Source organism: Pteropus alecto, unplaced genomic scaffold (genome assembly GCF_000325575.1).
Source record: "Pteropus alecto unplaced genomic scaffold, ASM32557v1 scaffold81, whole genome shotgun sequence".
NCBI classification, from domain to species: domain Eukaryota; kingdom Metazoa; phylum Chordata; class Mammalia; order Chiroptera; family Pteropodidae; genus Pteropus; species Pteropus alecto.
Genome location: NW_006433378.1, coordinates 13,124,079 through 13,145,372, shown reverse-complemented (window position 1 = coordinate 13,145,372; position 21,294 = coordinate 13,124,079). Strand labels below are relative to the sequence as shown.

The 21,294-nt window shown below is 31.7% G+C and overlaps 1 pseudogene; it reads left to right on the top strand.

The window, feature by feature from the left end:
- The first annotated feature begins 12,867 nt into the window (after positions 1-12,867).
- On the top strand, positions 12,868-12,986 carry LOC112476840 (annotated as a pseudogene).
- Positions 12,987-21,294: the final 8,308 nt, after the last annotated feature.

Genomic DNA, 21,294 nt, shown 5'->3' with positions numbered 1-21,294 from the left:
TTTTAATATTCTTTTATTAGTCATTTTTTTCCCTTGCCATGCTCTGTGATCACATTCTTGGGGAAAGTATAAAAGTAAAAAGATAGCGATATAAAATATATATATGTGTGTGTGTGTGTGTGTGTGTGTGTATACACACACATACACACATATATATGTGTGTATACCCACACACACACATTTTATATATGGATATAAAATGTTGGAAGGAGAGAAGGACAAATAAAAGACATCAAGTTCAAGGGGGCTTATTCTTTCCTCTGTCTTTAGGGATATATTTGGGGGCAGAGGGGTCTGGGCTATAGAAACATCTGGAATGGTATCCACTTGAGGCAATATAACCAAGAGAGAATTTGGAAAATTTTCTGTCTTTTTCTGAATCAGAGGATGATCTTAGAATGTAGCGGTACATTAAATATTCTGCAAAGGCATGAATAAATATGGAGCAAGAAAGCTTTTATCTGCTCCAAATATCCCCACCCAGCAGTCTGGTTTCCTACAACATCTAGGCAAAAACTCGTGACTCAGAAAGAGATCCTTTATTTAGCTCTCCCAGCAGTGTGTTTAGGTTCAAAACCCTGACTCCACTCCTTATTTTCTGTCTGACTTGGGTGTATCACTTAACCTGTTTCTTCTCCATTTTCTTTTTCTTAAAATAGAGATCAATTGGAATCGCTTCAAAGGATATTACGAGTATTCAGTGATTTACTGTATGGAAAGTGTTTAGAACATCTCTAGTCACATAAACACTTTAAAATGTTAAATTATTATTATTATCATTATATTATTATCATTATTATTTCTTTGCTTAACTGAAATTATATGCTCAGGAACTTTTACATTTGGAAGTATACAAAGATCTTAGGGCTTTATCATTCACAAAGCCTTTATGTTATATCTGAGAAAACACAATTAACAACACTAAGACTTGGATGAGAACTGTAAAAGTCCTTGGGGCTTAGTCACTCTTAATCCGCTTATTATTCACTTAGTGTTCTAAACTCAAGTTCATCGGCATCTGTGTTAATCAGACATGTGGGAAGAATTTAGCTGGAGTTTTGCAGACAACATTCCAGTGTCCACCAAAGACAGAACAGATAAATACCCCTCATGTTATTCTTATTGATTACTGCCTTCACCAAACTTAATTATTCCTCTGTATGCCTTTACATATATTTTTTGTTTAGTTAAACACAGATTTAAAGTAAAACTTGCGACAATGAGGCCATGGAAGTAACATAAATAAAGTCATTGCCCAAAGTTTGCGTGTGTGTGCGTGTATGATGTGTTAATGCATGCATAAATATGTACATGTAGGTGTGTATATATATGTGTATATTTATACAAACTTTTTGCTTGTGCATTAAAATGAAATCTTACCTTATACATGTCCTTCATAAATCAAAGAATCAAGACATAATTTCCTTTTTCTTAAGAACTCTGAGGAATAACTGACAGGCTGAGTAGTGAGCAATGAGATTTGTGGTTAACAGTAGAAAACAAGCCCACACTTTTTTGCTTTACTATCAAGTCTGAAAATGCTTTTAACTGGAGTGTTTAATTTACTTATATGATCAAATTATTGATATGTGTGTAAGTCTAACATCCATACATTTATTGGATTTTGGCTATAAAAGTTTTTTTGTTCCTTTCCCCCTTTACTCTTCTCCTGTCTTTTAGAATAACTAAGTATCTTTTATAATCCCTTTCATCTGCTCTATTAACATTTTGGCTATATCTCTTTGTTTTTAATTTTAGTGGTCACCTTAGATCTGAATTGACCAACAGAGTAGTCACTAGTCACATATGGCCACTTAAATCAAAATCCAAATTAACTACCATTAAATATCATAAATGCTGCCTTAACCACCTTTAAAGATTTACTAACCTCATGTACTAGGGATTACAGGATTCGATGGCATAGATTATAGGCTATTTAATCATCACAGAACATTCTATAGGACAGTGTTATTCTTGAGTTTATAGTATGAATGTTTAACTTGCCACATTGAATTTTTAAATAATACTATACCATTTCGACGCACAAACTTCACAGCAATATAATTCCATTTATACCTTTCCCCTTTGTGGTTCTTGATATTGTATAACCCACAAAATATATTTGTATCATTTTTACTTCAGTCAATATTTTAAAAATTTTTTTATATATGTGAATACACACATGCCCCCACTCATAAAAGCTAACAAAAAGGTAATTTATAGTTATTCTCAATTTTCACTTTCTTAGTATTCTTTCATCTTGCAAATCTGGATTTCCCTCTTGTATCATCCCCCTTCATTGTGAGGAACTTTGGTGACCATTTCTCATAGTTCATTTCTGTTGGAGACAGATCCTCTAAGCCATTTATTTCTGGAAATGCTTTTTATTTTATCTTTATTTTAAAGAATGGTCCCACTGGATAGATGTCTGGATTGATAGATTTGTTTTGCCTAACTTTCTATACATCTTTCCTTATCTTTTAGTGTCATCGGGTTCTAAAGAGAAGTCAGCCAACAACGTTCCACTGCACTTAATACTCATTTCACTCCCTCAAATTTAAAGTTTCCTCATAGCTTTTCTGGAATAGTATCAAAGACGAGGGGTACTGAGATCTGACTGCCTAGATTTATGTGCTAGTTTCGAAATTTCAAAACTCTATATCATAAGCAAGTGACTTGGCGCTCAGTTGTTATTTTATCTATAAAGTGGGAGTAATAGCAATAAACCACACTATATTAATGATTAAATGCTTATGAATGCTTTGAATAATACATGACACTTGTTAAATGATCAGTGAATGACACAGGTCATTCAGTGAATGCAAGTGTTTATTCATTGCTCACTGTGCAGACTGTGAGATGTTTGAAATAAAAAAATGTGTTATTCAGTTTTTTTATTTTCTTGTATGTTAAAATTTTCTTCATCTATCACTATACTATTTTGGGGAGAGTAAATGTAGAAATTATCTGTGAATTTTTATCTTCATTGGTATTTGTCAAAATAAAACTTATTTTGAAACATATGTGTCCCTAAGTGTGTTCCATTTTTGTGTTTAGTAAGTTTATTTGTTTTATGTCTGGGTTTACTGGAAATATTGCCTTCTTTCATTGATTGATTCTCAAGTACCATGTGTTAAAGAAAGTGTAACTTTCCAATAAAGAGACAAATGTTTTAATGTACAAATATGAACTTTAAAATGGCTATTAAATGTAAAGTTATTCATAAAAGAGAAAAAATTTTTCAATAAATATTGATTCACTTATTTAACAATGCTAATTTGTAACTATTATATCTCAGACACTATCCAGGTGCTGACAATATATTAGCAAATTAGCCAAAGACCCCAGTAGTACATAGATTATTTTTTCATTGTGGGAGATGGGAAAGACAACAATAATAATAAATATGTAGAGTAAGATTTCAAAATTCATCACCGAAAAACTTTGATATGCAGAGAAAACATTTAATACTTTTAATCTGTTGATACTTATATTGGTATCCTTAGTAGCTACTACTGAATGGTTAGTAGGAAAACACATATATTTAATTCTGTTCAGAAAACTAATTTTTTGATAATAATTTTTTTTTGTAATCTGCAGTGGAGACTTTTTTTCATAGAAATATAAATATACTACATTCTTCAAAGGTAAAATAATTGCTTCAATGCCTTCAAAAATACCATATGTTTTACTAGTAATCTTCCCTTTTAAAACTAAATAATGTTATTGATAATATGCAACTGATTTCTCGTGATATGTAACACTTAAATTTTAAAATTTCCTTGGCCTTTATTTCAACCAAAGATAAAGTCGGTTTAAACTTATACATTTGCAACAAGTCCATTCAGGTCTTTCATAAGTAATGATAAGATAAAATGCTAAATGACTGCTGAAAGCTAGTCAGCTAGTAAATAGCATATATTTGTTTCCTAGGGCTGCCTAACAACATCATATTGGGTGGCTTAGATAAAAACTTTTTTTATAGTCCTGTTGGCTAGAAGTCCAGATCAAGGTGCTGGTAGGTTTGATGTCTTTTGAGTCTCTCTCTTTGGCTTCAGATGGCTGCCTTTTCACTGTTGTCCACACAGGGCTTTCCTCCGTGTGCAGGTGTCCCTGGTGCCTCTTTTGTGTTCAAATCTCTTCTTATAAGGACTTCAGTCAGAGTAAATTAGGGCCCACCCTACTAGCTGCATTTTAATTTAATATCTTTGAAGGACCAACCTCCAAATACAGCCACATTCTGAGGAACTAGGGGTTCGGGCTTCAACCTATAAATTGGTCAGTATAGGAGAGTCAAGGAGGAGAGAAATCGATAATAATTTGCCACAGTAAGATAGGTCAGATTTAGATATAATTGAAAGATATGTATTTTTAAAACTTAACTATATCCCAAAACTTGATGTGGTCAAACTTATTCCATTTCCTATTCAGTTGCTCTAATATGTTGAAGATCTATGATAAATTAATAATAAATACGATAGTCCTGAATGTGCAGAAATATTTCCCCCTTATTTTCGTCTTCTGGAAAAAAAAAGAAAACATTGCTCTATTTACTCATTGTCCCAGAGGGACTGAGGTTACACATTCCCTCACCCTCTTCGGTCCTCTCGCAGCCCCTTTGTCATCATTACGGGTAAGTGAGAGGTGCCTTGGCTGCAATATGCAGTTCTATAATCATATCCTAGGTTATAAACTTTGAACAAAATTTTCACTTATCTTTATAAACCTTTTGCCTTTTCTGAGCTGAAACTGTAAGTAGGTAGATGGGAACCAGTCTCAGAGCTCACTTCATTTTTGGAATACTACAAAAGGTCATCTACATGTTTGGTAAAAGTAGAATGAGAAGAAAATTTAAAATCCTTTCTACAAGGTTAAGAATAGCACTCTGAAATTTTTAGACCATAAGGATAGGAGTGTTACAGGACTGGTGCGAGCAAGGTATGATGACTCTTATCTAATAAGTTTTTCACTGTTGGTTTTTGTCCTACTTTACCTTTCAGTTGAAGAGGTTATTTTGTGAGTTTGGGTAGAATTTTTGATGGGTCGATCTGAAGCTAAATGTGTTCAGACCTAAACTTCTCTCTGTAGTAAATGTTTTTCCCTCCAGAAGTTCCATGCCAATTTGATATCTTTAGTTTTGGCTTTATTTAGGCACAAGTGTACTGATAAGTTCATCACAAAATTAAGTTTGAAATCTCATTATGAATTGAGATTTCAAAATATAGACTTTCAGAAGTCAGCACTATTCTGTCAATTCTATTGCTACAACAGATCATTTAAAAATTTTTAAATTTATTTGTTAATTCTTTAATGTCACCACATATTTGACCCATTTTACCCCGTCTACCCCCCTCCATGTTTTTATTAAATTAGTAGATCTAAAGGTGACATTTATGGGCTAGGGCATGGAAATCAAATCTGAGGGTTATTATGTGTGTAGTTTGTTGACTCTGAATGAAAGGTTGTGTAATGATAAACTTAAGTTTGATATTGTAGTGCATGTATCAATAACAATTTTGCAAAGTTGTCTTTTAATGTTTAGAGAAATATCTCCATGTGAGTTTCAGGGTAAAACAGAAAATTGGGCTTTTGATTCCACTTCTGAGCACTTTCATTGATCATTCCTTTCTCTTCTTTTAGCTGCTTACTAATGCAGGTCAATCCTTTTTTCCAAAGTCCTTTCTGTTCATATTACCTACAAGAATCTTTACTAAGAGAATTATCTATCCTGCTGTATTTAATGCCTAGAGAGGGGACATTTAGTTTTTGTTTTCTATAAGCTCCCAATTCTGAGATTTATTCTATTTTTTCTTAGGCTTTTTTGAAATGTTTAGTTCGGTATTACTGGTCTGGCAATGGGACTACTTTTCATTCTAGTTTTCGCATGTGTGTCAAATCTCCCTTTTCTAGTTTAACACCGTTCAAAGAAAGTGGAGAGAACCAGTCACATTTGCTTTAGGATCTTTTCTTGAATTTTCTCTCCAAATGAGCGCATATCCATCAGGTCTCCAAATCACTCTCTGCTTGTAGGACTGAATCAGAGGAAAGGCTATGGGGGTAGGTTCCAACATTTTCAGCTTTTCTAAACATCTCACATGTCCTATGCCATTTGGCTTCTTTTAAGTCATTTTAAGCATCTTCCTGTTTTGTCTTCTAAAGTCTTCAGTCTAGATTTTAAAATACTACTGTCATAAAATATCATCAAAACCATCTGTTCATAATATAAAGCTGTTTATTCTTACTGTAGCAAAGGAGATGACTACTTGACAGAGTCTTGTATGTAGCCAGCAGGGGGGACAGTAAATCTGGGTTATTTATGAGGTTTTGGAGTCTAGTTAAAGGCTAATATTTGAATGACATAATACTTTAGCATTTGTGGACACAGGAGGTAATGACTTTGAGGTGAGCAGATTGACAGTCTTGGGAAGTAAATTGCCATTTCATGTTATGTGTTGAAGTACTGAATAGTTTTATGTTTATCCAAATGGCATTTCCTAGAAGTTCCAGGAAGGTACAATTAAGTTATTGGCAACTGGCTGGAGTAGGAAATATGTTATAATAGAGACAGGGAAATATAAAAGCCTTACTAATTTAGACCATAAAATTAATATAGATGGTTTCGATTTTCATCATTAGAGAAACTAGCAAGTCGTACATATATATGCTTTGTACATCTGGAGATTAAGGACATAATTTAATGGCCAAAATATAAAAGAAACCCGATTTCCTGAGAAGAAAACTGATCACTGAACTTGTTGAGGTCTTTGGGGCATTCCCAAGCATGAAAAAATTATGCTTTGGTTTTGTGTTAGTTCTTTAGGGTTGCCATAACAAAGTATCCCAAACTCAGTGATTTAATAGCAAGTTATTTTCTCATAGTTCTAGAAGCTAGAAATCTGAAATCAAGGGGTCAGCAGGACCACGCTCCTTCTGAAACTCTGGATAGAATTTTACCCCTTCCTTGCCATTTCCTTGCTCCCTCACTCCGGTCGTGGCTGCAATCCTTGGAGTTCTTTGGCTTGCCGCTGCATCATTCCAATGCCTGCCTCTGTCATTATAGGGCATTCCTCTTGTTTCTTGTCTGTCTCTGTGACTCTTTTTTTTATAGGGACACCAATCATATAGGATTAGAGTCCACTCTAATAACCTCATCTTAACCGTACTACAGCTGCAATGACTCTGTTTCTAAATAAGGTCACATTCATAGGTTCCAGGAGTAAGGACTTCAGTACACCTTTGGGGGACCATACAATTCGACTCATAGCAGGTTAAAGAGCCTTCTGGTACCTAAGAGACAGAAAATGCCTGTCTTAGCAAAATATGTAATGGTTTAAAACATCGAGGTTATTTCTTATAAGAGCAGTTTAGTTGTGGTTGACAGTGCCGGGAGGAAGGGAAGTAGATGGATGTTCTTCACAGTTATTCAGGGTCACCGATGACATTGGCAAACTAGTAAAAGGATGGGAGGATGTGAGTGGAAATTTTTATAAGCACTGTCAGATGTCACTTTCATTAACATTTTATTTACTCAACTTCAGCCATACAGCCACACCTAATTTAAGTTAGGGAGAAATATATCTAGGTATGTGCTCAGGAAAAATATTACAAGTGTTTGGCGAGTAGCTGGTGTCTTGCCACAGAAGTTATTATGCATGCAGCACCATCCAAACACTCAGAACTACGAATGACTTTAATAGACATTTTTGGGAAAAAAAGAGAGAAAAATCATGAAACCTGCAAGAAACTGTATCTTCAAGGAGGTTTACACATTGATTTGAAGGTGACATTCACAGTTTGGATAATATAAGACTCCATAAAGCAACCAAGATAATTTAAAATGATTCTAGATAGGTAGTGTACTAGGTTCCTGGCAGTTGAGACACTATTTCTGGAGGATTTCACCATTATTATATTAAATAATTCCCCCAAATAAGCTGCTAAATAAATTGATAGCTTAACAATTAAAATAATAATAACAATCAAAAAAAGTCATAAGCAGAAACAGCAAATAGCCATATTACTAGGTTCTAGGAATGTGTTAATATGTAAACTCCCAGGTATCACTCAGATCTACTCATTCTGAATATACTTTTTATAAAAATTCTTGTGATTCTTAGGTACATTAAAATTTGAGAAGAATCTCCCTAGCATAATTGAGCAGCACATCAATCACTCAGGATAGCTGATTCCTGAGTTTCACCCTTGAAATTCTGATTTGATTGGACTTACTTATGACCTAAACTTTAGGATTTTGAGACTTCCCAGGGGACTTTAATGTGTAGTAAAGGCTAAAATGACTCTTGCTGGAGATGTTGTTTCGTTTCTCCTTTGATCCCCATGCTGTCTAGCAAAATTGCTTGCATGTGTAGCTTTTCAATAAATGCTGGTTCGGTTAGGGCTTCTCTGTACAAGCAGATTATTTTCCCTAATGAGACTGGAATGTTTCTACTTCTTTTTAAAGATACAATTATTCTTATCTTCAAAATATATCCTGCTGTTCACTGCTCTACCGGCCATGGGTTGAAATTTAAAAAAAAAAAATATTCAAAGTAAACATTTTCAGACAGTTGTTTTAACAGTGGCTCTAATTTTACAGACTTGATTCAGTTAGATAAAACGTCCTTCTCTAAAAGATAAATATTAAAATAATGGTACCTTAGAATTTTAAAAACTTTACTAGTTATTACTTATAAAGTAAGGATTTGTGCCAAATTTACAGTTTGGATAAACAGGCCATTTTTAACAGGCGTGTTTGTGTATGTGCAAGCGCGCACACACACACACACACACACACACACACACCTCTAAGAATAGGATTTTAAATTTTTCTAAGTGAAATCACTTTTTTTAGAGATCCAATTCTTACCAGCTGGCTGTATTTTCACTCTATAAGCATTTTGATATTCTGTACTATTGAATATTTCTGAGTTGGGTACATTTTCCCAAACTCAAGAAATCCTGACTTTTTAGAAAAGATGCATTAGGAAAAAAGAGAAGAAATCATTGTAGAATATAATATGTAACAATATACTCAAAGATTTATATAGAAAATTAAATAAAATTTGATTTTTTTTCAAATCCATGTCATCATCTAGGACAGTTATTATTTTATCCCTCTCTTATAAGATACTATTTTTCTTTTAATTTTTTTTTAGAAAGGGTGATAGACCTTGTCTCATTTCAATGACATAAGATAGATATTTTTTAAGTATATACAAATGAGGATTACTGTCATTTCCACATCATTTAAAGTAAAAAGGAAACAAATATCTATTCCAGGAAAACATGGAAAATGATTTTGGGGAAATAATTTTAAAAATAAAAGAAGCTTTAATCTTATTAAGTTTTACTCTTTGCACCAAAGTACTTTGGGCTTTTCCAATATTTTCTACATAACATTATAATATATTACAGTCTTCATTGCACCATTAATGCTGTTTATTTGTTATATCAAAGTTAATTCTTCCCCCATGGCCTATTTCTTTAAAGGCCTTCTAATCTAAGCTAAACGAATTGTTGTTTCTAAAGATGCAATCAATTATCATGAACTCTATAATACTAATACAAAAAAATATCCTCTTGGGGCATCGGGACAGTTTGGAGATTTAACCAGCTGAAGCTTGCCTAGGCAGTTTGTGGGCATTTGGCCTTAGGCTGCATTTCTGTACTTGTTTTGTCTGTAAACAAGGGACTTCTGTCTTCAAGGCAGACCATCTGGTTGTTGTCTGCAGACCTAAATTGCTTTGCACATTCTCCATGAGCAATGAGCCAGGCTTTCTAGTGAGAGACGAGGGACTGACAACATTTTATGAAGCTGCATTAACTCATTCAGCCACAGAGGTGTCTTGTTAGCCAGCCCTGAAGGTTCTCACTTGATAGGCATCAATAGATAATCTGAAGAAGTTGGAAGTGACAGGTTCAAGTTCCCTAGGAGGTTGCAACTCAATAACTTGAGGCCTGATGGCATATTCTAATTTGCATAAAACCTTGTGAAAATATAACTATCTTGCTCAGGATTTACACAAGAAAGTTTAACTCCTTCTAAAAAACACATACAGAGTTTATTAGGCCTGAACAGATCAGTTTTGGCATGATCTCTTGGTTCTTACTCAATGTTCTGTATATCTGTGTATAAATATTTGCCTTTTAAATATTTTTACAATTGTTAAATATTTTATCGATCCACTTACATCTTTGCTAATAGGAGAGAAAAGTCGTTATTATGAGATTAAAATGTCAGTTATAAGGCTGCAAACTATATTTATATTTATGATCAATTCCAGTAACAAAGCACAATTTGATTGTTTTGAAATTGCTAAATTCTGAAAAATTATGACTATTTTGTAATGTCCTTCCAGAATTTCAATACTAGAACTATAGTCAGTGTTAATTATCCTTGAAACATCTCAAAATTTAATATCATGATTTTACTAAAGATTGCTGTTTTAGACACGACAGTCTCAATAGCTCCTATTTATACCCCTAAAAAAATTTTTCAAATGTTTTCCACCAAACATGTAAGTACAATTTTATCCCATTCATTGTTGTGTAATAAGTTTCCTATTAAAATTACTAACTTCCTTTTCAGCTAGCCAGTTTTCTTGCAGAGACTGGCTAGTCTTGTAGCAAGAGAAAAATGTTCTATCCACATTTACATTAAAATGAATTTTAAAGTAATTCAAAACGTTGACTTTTGGCAGGATTTTAGTTATTATGAAGAGGAAAAGAATGGAATCTGCCTATCAAAATGATGAAACTGAGCACACATCTGCCAAGTGCACTATGTACGTTGCTGAAATGTATTATTAACCTTGAACACAGTACGTTTTGTCAAATGAAAGAAATCCCATTAAGACCGCCAATTTTAATATTAGTGGCATAATTCTATTTTAAAAAAGCCATGAGGTTTTTGTAAATCATGAAAATGCACAGTAGATGCATATTTTCTGGCAAATCTAATAACTATTACCTATACATGAAAACAGGATGTGAACTATGGAACTTTTTTCTATTAGTGGCATTTGTCTGGTAGGAAAAAAAAAAAAAAAAAAGAAGCCAAGAATCGCACATAAATAAAAGCAGATTATTTTTAGTCATCTTTTAAAACTTCAAAAATACTGTTGGAAAATAATTTTTTTTTTGATAGACATCAAAATAAAAAAACTCGAGGCATCAAAATATTGTTAGTTCATTCACGACTCTGTCTCATGGAAATCATAGAATATGTCATGGCAGTATTCAGAGTTTTATTGTTGTAGAGGCCTAAAAACAGGGATGCACAGAAAGAGATGGGATAAACTGCGCTGTCAGCCAGTACATGTGACAAAGACAGGACAGATTCACTGTTAATGTCTTTTATTTCTTCTTGGAAATTTCAAGTATACTACAGGTATTCATTTTGGTTGCTATTATAAACCTGCCTGTTCAGATTACTTTGCAGTCTGTTTTGTTTTGTTTCGTTTTTGTCTTCTGGATATTTCTTTTATAATGGATAACTCATTTTTTTTGGTTTTATTTTTCCATTCAGCATTTTTTCCCTATACATAATTCTACGTTTGTTATTATTGTTGAAATCTTTAAAAGTCACTGAATTTCTACATAGGATATAGGTAATCTTATTTTTATTCTTAAATTTACATGTACAGTACTAGAATATTGCAGTAATTAAGTAAGAAATATTCATGACGTAGAGATGTTGGGAGTTCATGCTTCTCAGATGCTAGCTGGCCATGTTTTATATTCCTAGAAGTGAAGAGCCGGGATTCAGAAAACCGGGCCAATGATCGGATCTCAAAAGAAAGCATCCTTTTTACTGACATTTATGATAAAGGCTTCTAGTCTTGACTCAGATATGAGGTTAACATGTTGTAATGAAATAAACTAGGAAGGGGTTAAAAATAATTGAAAATAAATAACTAGTGAAAAATGGCTCATCTAGTGACTAACATGGCTAACATGGTTGAAGCAAAGTGTACAAGGAGGCTAAAAGATTGGGCTCTTCTATGTGACTCAAAGTGTCCATAGCCCCCTCTCTTCTAGCATTCTAGTTTCTCTAGGCTTAGACTAACAACCACACCCACATTAATAAAAGGTGATTTAAAGCTAGATTTGTGACATTGATTTATACATTTTCCTTGAATTTAAGGTCAATAAACTTTATGAAATTTTCAATGTCGATTTGTAACTGTTTTTACTAACCACATCTATCTCAAGTTGAGTACAGCCCTTAATGGCGTGGTGAAAACTGTTATATATTTTGTAACCATTACTTTTTCAATTGCCAAGTTTTATTGATTGTCTATAATACACAAGTCATTATCCTAGATTTTTAGATTATAACAGTAAAAGCTAAAGAGAAATAATGTTCCCGAAATTGTGACCCTGTCTGGTGCACACAGAATAGCAAGAAGGCGAACATGGTTGAAGCAAAGTGTACAAGGAGGCTAAAAGATTGGGCTCTTCTATGTGACTCAAAGTGTCCATAGCCCCCTCTCTTCTAGCATTCTAGTTTCTCTAGGCTTAGACTAACAACCATACCCACATTATACTTTGACCTTCTGTATTCTATGTAAATGCTATATCTGCTTTATTGTGTAATTTTTACTGGAGATCTCATAAGGGAACAGAATTATGGGCATGTGTACTAAACCACAGCTGAAATTCCATTCATGATTCGGCAATGTGCACCAATCTGATAATGTTTAGGTTAAGGGCTTTTCATTTCTTGTAATTTTGGTTCCATGTTCAAATTCAGAAGTCTTTGTTTTAGAATCAGATATTCTTGTTTTGCTTCCACTGCTCAACTCTTGTTCTTTTAAACAATGCAAACAGTGAACATCATATTTATAATTTTAAATACAGAATACTGTCTACAGCCATGCTGCCCTGAACAAGCCCAATCCTGACAGATCTTGGAAGCTAAGCAGGGTTGGGCCTGGTTAGTACTTAGATGAGAGACCACCTAGGAAGACCAGGTGCTGTAGGGGTAAAAATTTTTTAAAAAATAAGTAATTGTAAGCTGACAAGGTCCTTGCAATCTGTGAGGTCAACCAAGGGTTGCCTTGCCTAAAAAATAAATACATACATACATACATACGTACAGACAGACAGACAGACAGACATACATGCATACATACAGAATACTACTGTGTAGAACTAAATGTTGTATAAGAACTGAAATAGATAAGTGTCCAGTTTTGATCAGTTTTGGAAGATAAAAATAAGGAGATGGTGCAAAACAAAGAAGGGTAGATCGAGAAAGATTTTTTCTTTAATTGGAAAGCAGAGAGGTAGAATATTTCAGGAACTTTGAAGACATCCCAGTATATCCTAGAAGCTCTTAACTATTTTTAGCTATTTTAATGTGAAGTTGGGATCTCTCTCTGTCTTCTTTAGCAACAGAACATGTATCCCTGGTGTTTTTCATATCACAGCACACTGAGAAAATAGTAATGGGTTAGGTAAATGGAAAAGATCATTCTAGTAAAAACGGTAATCCTACCCTGAAAACCTCAAGTACCACCTGATTGCTTTAAGAGTTGAGGGGTTCAACAGCCCACTATTAATGTTGGAGTCATGCTCTTTTGAATATTACAGTACTTGGGAATTTCTAGGCTGGAAGTAAATAAGATTTGCCATTGGGTTTGCATTTCTCTCTCACACTAAATTTGATAATTTTACATATAATCTCTAGATTCAAATATTTGATTTTCATCTGCTATTAGTAACCAAAAATTTTACATGCTGGACCAATTTCTATCCGACTAAAGGCTGGTTCTCCCATTCTTGCTCTAGTCACTTTGATCTTTATTTAGCTATTTTTTTCAATCTTGTTACGGTGAAGAAAAAATACAAAACAGTGAGCTCTGGTATAGTATTGAACTTTTGGCTCATGTTGTGGTGTAAATAAGTGGGTAAAATATTTTTAAATTTAAGCTTCTTTATTTGAGTCCATAATATAATGCCTTTTAATTTATTTTCTCATATGGTAAATATTGATCTACTCAAAATCCACTACACAGACTAGTTTAAAAAATAGATTTTCATTAAAAATGATTAAATGTCGTCACTATGTGCAATTACTTTCCAAAAGGCATTTAAAACACATTCACAATTAAAATGAAATTGCATTTCCAAGGGAACATTATACTTTAAGATATATGTAGGTAATATAATATGTAATAACAAAGACTTTTATTAATTTAGTTCTAATACTTTTGAATAGTCAAGGATATATCTACATTATATCAAATTCCACCAAATTTATAAAATATAGTCAATTTCCTTTGTATTCATGCATACTTTTTTCTAATTTAGCAAACTAAAAGCATTGGCATATTTCAGTTCAAACATAAGCATTGGAAGTATGTAAATAATTTACTAAATTTGATCACACCATAGTTGGCTTATATGAAGAATATTTATTTACAAAGCCACAATGGATTTCTGGCAGAGGTGAATCCACTGGTAGGAAGTATTCATAATGAAAATCCAAGAAGAAGAAATTATGGAAAATAACTGATTATAACCCTAGAGAAAAGTTCATGTTTTTATTTTTGTTTTCTTTTGAGAGCAAACGTTTTCATATTATTCACCTCCTTATTCCTATTTTCTCACCAGGTATGAGACATAAAAGGGAGTTGTTACAAGTAGCACTGAATGGGTTAGCCTCTTACAAACCAGGCTTTTCACCATTATTTTGCACCATCTGAAATGTACTTGAATAAAATAAGTCAGCCAATTATGTAATTTCTGCTTTGTGATTTGACAGAACTTTCAATACAGGAATAAATTGTAAAATCTTGAATTCTACAAATGTTATTAAAGCATACTTTATGTTTTAGCAAATGTGATTATTCTACATTCTACAATGTAGATAAAATTACAACTTGAATAATATATGTTTTTACTATATTAAATACAAGATAACATTTTTTTATTAATAAAAACAATATTAGTGGTATTTATAAGATGAAATATGTCATTACAAAATGATATAAATGTATTTTCTACTATGATCTACTAACTACATAAAAAAAGGAAAAAAATATGAGTTTCCTGAAAAGCAAAATGACAGTGGATCATCAGATTCATGTGGAACTTAAGCATGAAAAAAATATTAAAATACACATTTTAATTAGTATCTTGAAAACATTAGGTTTTCTTTCTATATTCGAAGAAAACTCTGCATTTTAAGATATTTAAGTTATTTTAAACTTTTGATTAGTTTCTAAAAATTAATGAGCTTAAAAATGAGCATAAAATAAAATAATAAAATATGTACTGAATAAAATACAATATCTCTTATATTCTTCTGATATTGCCTTTTCAAATAGTTTTCAAATATACATGTCAGATGAGAAGAAATATTTCCTTTTAGTAAATAAGCTATTATTTCTCAAAAAATTGCTATCTTAAAAAAGATGATGACAATTTTAAAAGCATTAAAATTAAGTGTTCCAGTACCATATTTTGGTGGCTAGCCAGAGAATTAAAGATTAACAAGAAGAGAATAAGGTGAAGCTTTGGTTAAATAAATCATAATATTGATAATGTTGGGAAAAGAATAAGATTTGCTATAGGTTTTCTGTTTCTATTTTATAGAAATAGGGATTTTTCTTAATCACTAGATGGCTAGAGTAAAAAAGTTATAGATGGTATTATTATTTTGGTATTTTCTACATTATTAGGAAGTCAAAATCTTGAAATATTACTTTTTAATATGATGGTTTACTCTATCTAAGCTTGACTCCAATAATTTATGCTTATGACATCATTATTGTCGAGGATAGAAAGAATACATTTAAAAAGTAATTCCACAAACCATACAAATTATACATTCTCCCAATTCCATGCATGCAGCAACATAAATCAGACACTGTCAGTCAAGAATACTCAAATATGGCCTCTTCAGGGAGTTTCAGCAGCTCGCCTACAAACCACTGTTGCGAATGACAACTCCTCGCCAAAGAGCATGTCCTTTGACACATTGTTTATTACTTTTTATATTTTGCCATATTGCTTCATAGTTATATAGTCATGTTTTGATGTATGAGAACAAGTGCCCAAAGTGCCAAATGTACTTCCGAAATAAGTAGGGCAGAAAACTGACCTGGGAAGAATTAGAAGCCTAAGATTTTTCTTAGCATTATGTAGAATAATCACTTAGACATATGGGCAACTCGAATTCCTAGGCATATAGAACACATATATTGTATTCCCTTCCAATAAAGAGATTTAATCTAAGTACTTCGATACGTACATAATTGAGACCCAAGATTTCTTTTCAAAAGGCAGAGAAAAGATATTTTTTGACTGAAAATGTTTAAGACATACATTAAAGAAAATACACTAATAAAAATGTTCTTTGTATATTCTTAATGCAAGACCTAATTTTGAGCAAGTCTGCCTTTTTGATAAGTTCATTAAGATATAGATATATAGTGTTCTCTTAACTACCTCAGTAAGTTCAGCTATTGAATAAGAGTGTTAGTATCATTAATTTACCTGTTTAAGAATGTTTTACAAATTCAATAATGCTAATTTTATTGTACTTTATCTTAAAATATTTTTTCTCATAGTAATAGGCTTCATTGTTTTCAAAAACACTCATGGTTGAGATAAAACAATATCATTAGGAAAGAGGGAACTATCCTTCTTATCTGTTATAGTTGGCCTGGAAATATCTAATTTACTTATAAAATTAAGTACGGTATATAATAAAATATTAAATATACTTGGAAAATGCATTTTATTCTTTTTAGTAGAAATCTGACCTTAAAACTGTTCTTTTTATCAATTTTGTCTTAGCAAAATGAAATGATGCAATTCTGGCTACGTTAGATTACATAATTTGCATTAAAGATGATTTATATTTATATTATCAGGAGCTGTCAAAAAATAAGTGAAAATGATAAAAATGTTATTTTAAGTATATTCTCAAACTGATGAAAAAGAATAGAGTAGTTCTCAGAAATGGTCTAGTTATTTATAACACTTGGCTGATTCTTATAGTCCATTATATCAGGGATTGGTTGTGTAATTTGTTGAGATGAAATATTGACCTGAATTCTTGGGACTATGATTTAAGCTGAATAGAGGAGTTTCTTCTTTTTAAATTTCTTACATATTTTTCTACTTTCTTTCCTAGTATGTAGTAGTAGATAGCGTATTCTGATAGAATCAGTTTTGCTAATATCTCCATACAGAGTTCAATTAAACAGTTTAGTAAGAAGTAGGGCCCACTACACTGGAAGGGAGCCAAACGGTTTTTCTATCTTCTGTCATCTCTAGAAGCTTCTTTTGACTTTTGCTGTTAGTTTGACATTTAATGTAATTATTTAGATCTAAGATAAGAATAATGCTAAACAATAGAATTGAAAGGATTGACTGAATTTTACATGTTTATGTGGACTTACAAATATTTTCATCCATATAAACTATGAAATAAGATAAACTGACTTTCTACTTACATATGGTCTGATACTTAAAAGCTCATTTTTTTATGTACATTCATCGAAATATATTTTTTAAAATCTCTAATTTGGGTAAAGTAACTTGAAACTTAAACTCGTATGAGGATTTCCTCTTCAGAATGTGATGAAGTGATTTATTTACAGAAATTACAGAATGACTAAATAAACATAGACTATATCATGTACCTTTTAATGATGCCCATTTATCAAAAATTGATTTATATTATCAATGAAATCCTAAATAAAACCCCAGCAGGTTTTTGTGAAAATTAAAATTTATATGGAAATACAAAGAATAATCAATCTAAGACTACAAAAGAAAGATTAAAAAAGAAAACTTGAGGTCTAACCTATCAGACGTTGAGGCTTAAAAAGCTAAAAATTTAAGAAAGTATAGTATTGACACATACATCAACAGGCTAATAAAAAAAGAGAGAATCCAGACAAAGACCCCAAATATATACTACAAATTGATTTATGGCAAAGATGATGCAGTAGAGCAGTGTAAAAGGAGGGTAGATAGTGCTGAGTCAATTGGATGGCCTGAAAAATAAAACTTGTATTCCAACTTACATAAAGAAATGTCAGTTCCAGGTGGATTATTGATCTTTAGGTAAAAGGTATACAAAACAAGCTTTTATTGAAAAATATAAGAGAATATTTTTCTGGCTTTGGGATAGGCAATCATTTTTAAAACTAGACACAAAACTGCTATCCATAAATTACCAATAGATATATTGAATTTTATTAAGATTAAGAACAGCCGATTATTAAAAGATATCATTTAGTGAAAGGGAGGAGATATTTACAATACTGTTCATATTACTTACAAAGCCCCAATACCCAGACTATAAAAAAAAGTAAAAATAAAAACACTATAATCATTGAGAGAAATACAGGCAACACAATGCAAAAATAGAGAAAAGACTTAATTACTCATTTAGAGGATAGTAAAATGGTCAGTGCATATATTAAAAGGTAGTCAAATTCATTAGCCATGAAACAGAATGACTAAAATGAAAACGATGGAAACACTAAAAGTTAATGAGGATATGGAGTTACTGGAACTTTTACATACTGTTGATGAGAGAGTAAAATTTGTTTAAACGACCTTAGAAAATTATTTGACATTTCCTTCAAAATCATACCCTAGGACTCAGAAATTCCACTTCTAGTTACATACCTCAAAGGAATGAATGTTTACCAAAATACATGCATATGAATGTTCATAACAGCAATATTCATAATAGCTATAACATATTAATATATGTTAGCCACAATTTACTTGATTATTCCATTCCATCGGTAATGGAATAATCAAGTAAATTGTGGCTAACATATATTAATTCATAAAAAATAATATTTATTAATGAAAATAAATGAATCACTGCTACATAATATAACAATGTACAGATATGAAAACTTAATAGTGAAACAAAAAAACAATAGAAAATTACTTTATAATTCTATGTATATAGCTTTAAAATAAGCAAAAACAACCTACAATTTTAGAAGACAGGTTAGTAGGTACATTTCAGGGCTGCTGTGAGAAGGAGCTTGAGAGGTTTTGTGGGTGCTGATAATATCCTGATACTTATGTGGATGCTAGTTATATAGGTGAAGTTGCTCTATTAGACTGCATTAACAATTTATGATTTGTGTACTTGTAGATAGGAATGTTAATATTCAAAACAAGATTAAAATTTAAAATGTAAAAAACAAAGATTTATGGGTTTAGAGATATGAATTTTTACAGTTTTATTTAAGGATTTAAGAGGTATTCTCTTACTAATGCTATATATATATTTTTGCTTTTCTAACATTTTTAAGAAACAAATAAGAAACTGATTATTCAATTCTGTGTTTGTCCAAAATAAATATGGCAGCCAACATTCTGTTGGCTTTCATTTAAAGCCACATTTTATGAAAAGAGCAATTTTAGTAAACTACTCTAAAATTTCAGGCCTCAGAATACTGGTTTGGGAAAAAGTATTGCTTATTTTATATTACCATTATTTTCCCCATGAAGTCATATTTCTTTTTTTGGTATGAATTATAATGGGTGCATTGGTAATTAGAAATAGAATATGCTTGAAGGGAAAGTGAATATTTTTACTGAGACTTAAAATTTTCGCTATAATTTTGGAGAAAATAATAAGAGAGAAAGTAATTATCTTTAATCAATAATTTTGTTGTCTTAATTACTGTGAATGTTCCTTTAAACTTATACTATCCATTTTTCTCTATTCGGTTATGAAAAACACTTGATTGATGAAATGATCACTAAAAAAAAAAATCCATGGTATCTTTCCACTGTATTTGAAGAGTCTGTTCATATATTAATTTTATATGTGTGGATATACTTAAATGTACATTTGCATATATATGTGTGTGCAAATCTATATGCATATGTCATTATCAGAAATTAGAAATAGTATACAAAATTAAACGGTCTTATTAAATTATGGTTTTTTTTGCTTAGCTGCTATGACTCTTTCCTTCTATTGTTATTCAGTTTTTTGGCTGAATGCCTAAAACTATAATCATTAGCATATGTTGTTTCCAAAATTTAGCTCATTTATAAACAGATAATGACAAGAGGGTTAAAAAGGTTAAGATATTTGATAAAAGCATCCCGAAATAGTCTAGGAAAAACATCACACTATTGTGATTCATGTTTTGAGATAATCACTGAATGTGAGAAAAATAAGCTTTTCCTTTTGTGACTAACACTAAGAGTCCATATCTTCTGAAAACTAATAGTGTAGGCATTGGACTAGTCTGCTTTATACTGGTTAGAAATGAGAATCCAACACTTTGTTATGAAGAAATGTCAAAATTCTAAGTTAAAAATAATGACCTATGACTAAGTTAAAGTATTAGACTGAAAGACTGGTACTTATAAGAGACAAATATAAAAAAATTATATTTTTAGATGTTTTTATCTGTTTACTAATCCATAGGAAGCAATGCTCCTGACTAGATGAATGAGTGAAAGAAAAATTGGAAATTGTAGTTGATAAAAATGTGACATAGAAAAGGAAAACACTTATATTCATGGTCTAATTCCATTTATAAAGTTTACTTTAAAGAGGCTAAAAAATATCTGTTATTAGGACTTTTTTATTCTTAAGAGGGCATACTTTACCAGCCTTCAGCAAATGACTGTGTATAATCAGACTATTTTGTTTATAGTTGGAACTTAAATTGGTTAGGGTATGCCATAGATTTCTTGTTCTTGAAAATATCTAGGATTCTAGTTGGGCACTGACTTTCAGGAGATTTTTTTTCCTCAGTGTTTTATTAAAAATTATTTCAAAGTATATGATAATACTGTCTACAAAGAGTAATGTGGTGATGTTTTCAACCCCAGGAAAATTATGTTCTTGACTTTCATGATGAATGCAGGGAACTGAGTATAATTAACCATATGGAGAACAATTTTTGAAATCCTGTTTTGAAAGTAGTTAGATTCAAAAAAGTTAAGTAAGAGCTATGTAGCCTTCTATTACTCTGATTTCTCAGCAGTCTCATAGAGAACTTCATATATTTCTAGAATTAAAATTGTACAGTTAGTCAATTCTTTCTAGACTACCCCTGTCCTATATGTCAACCTAAGTCAATAAAATGCTCTGAAAATAAGTTTTAATACAATTTCAAAAGCCAAGTTACGACCATTATTTTTTACTGAAAGATTTTCTATTATGGAATGAATGACTCAAAAGAAATGGAAGGAAAATACTGGGCCAGGAGCTTTCCTGAGCTATATCTGAGTATACTTCTGTGTGGCATAGAATTTTTGGCCAGCAAGTTTGCTTAG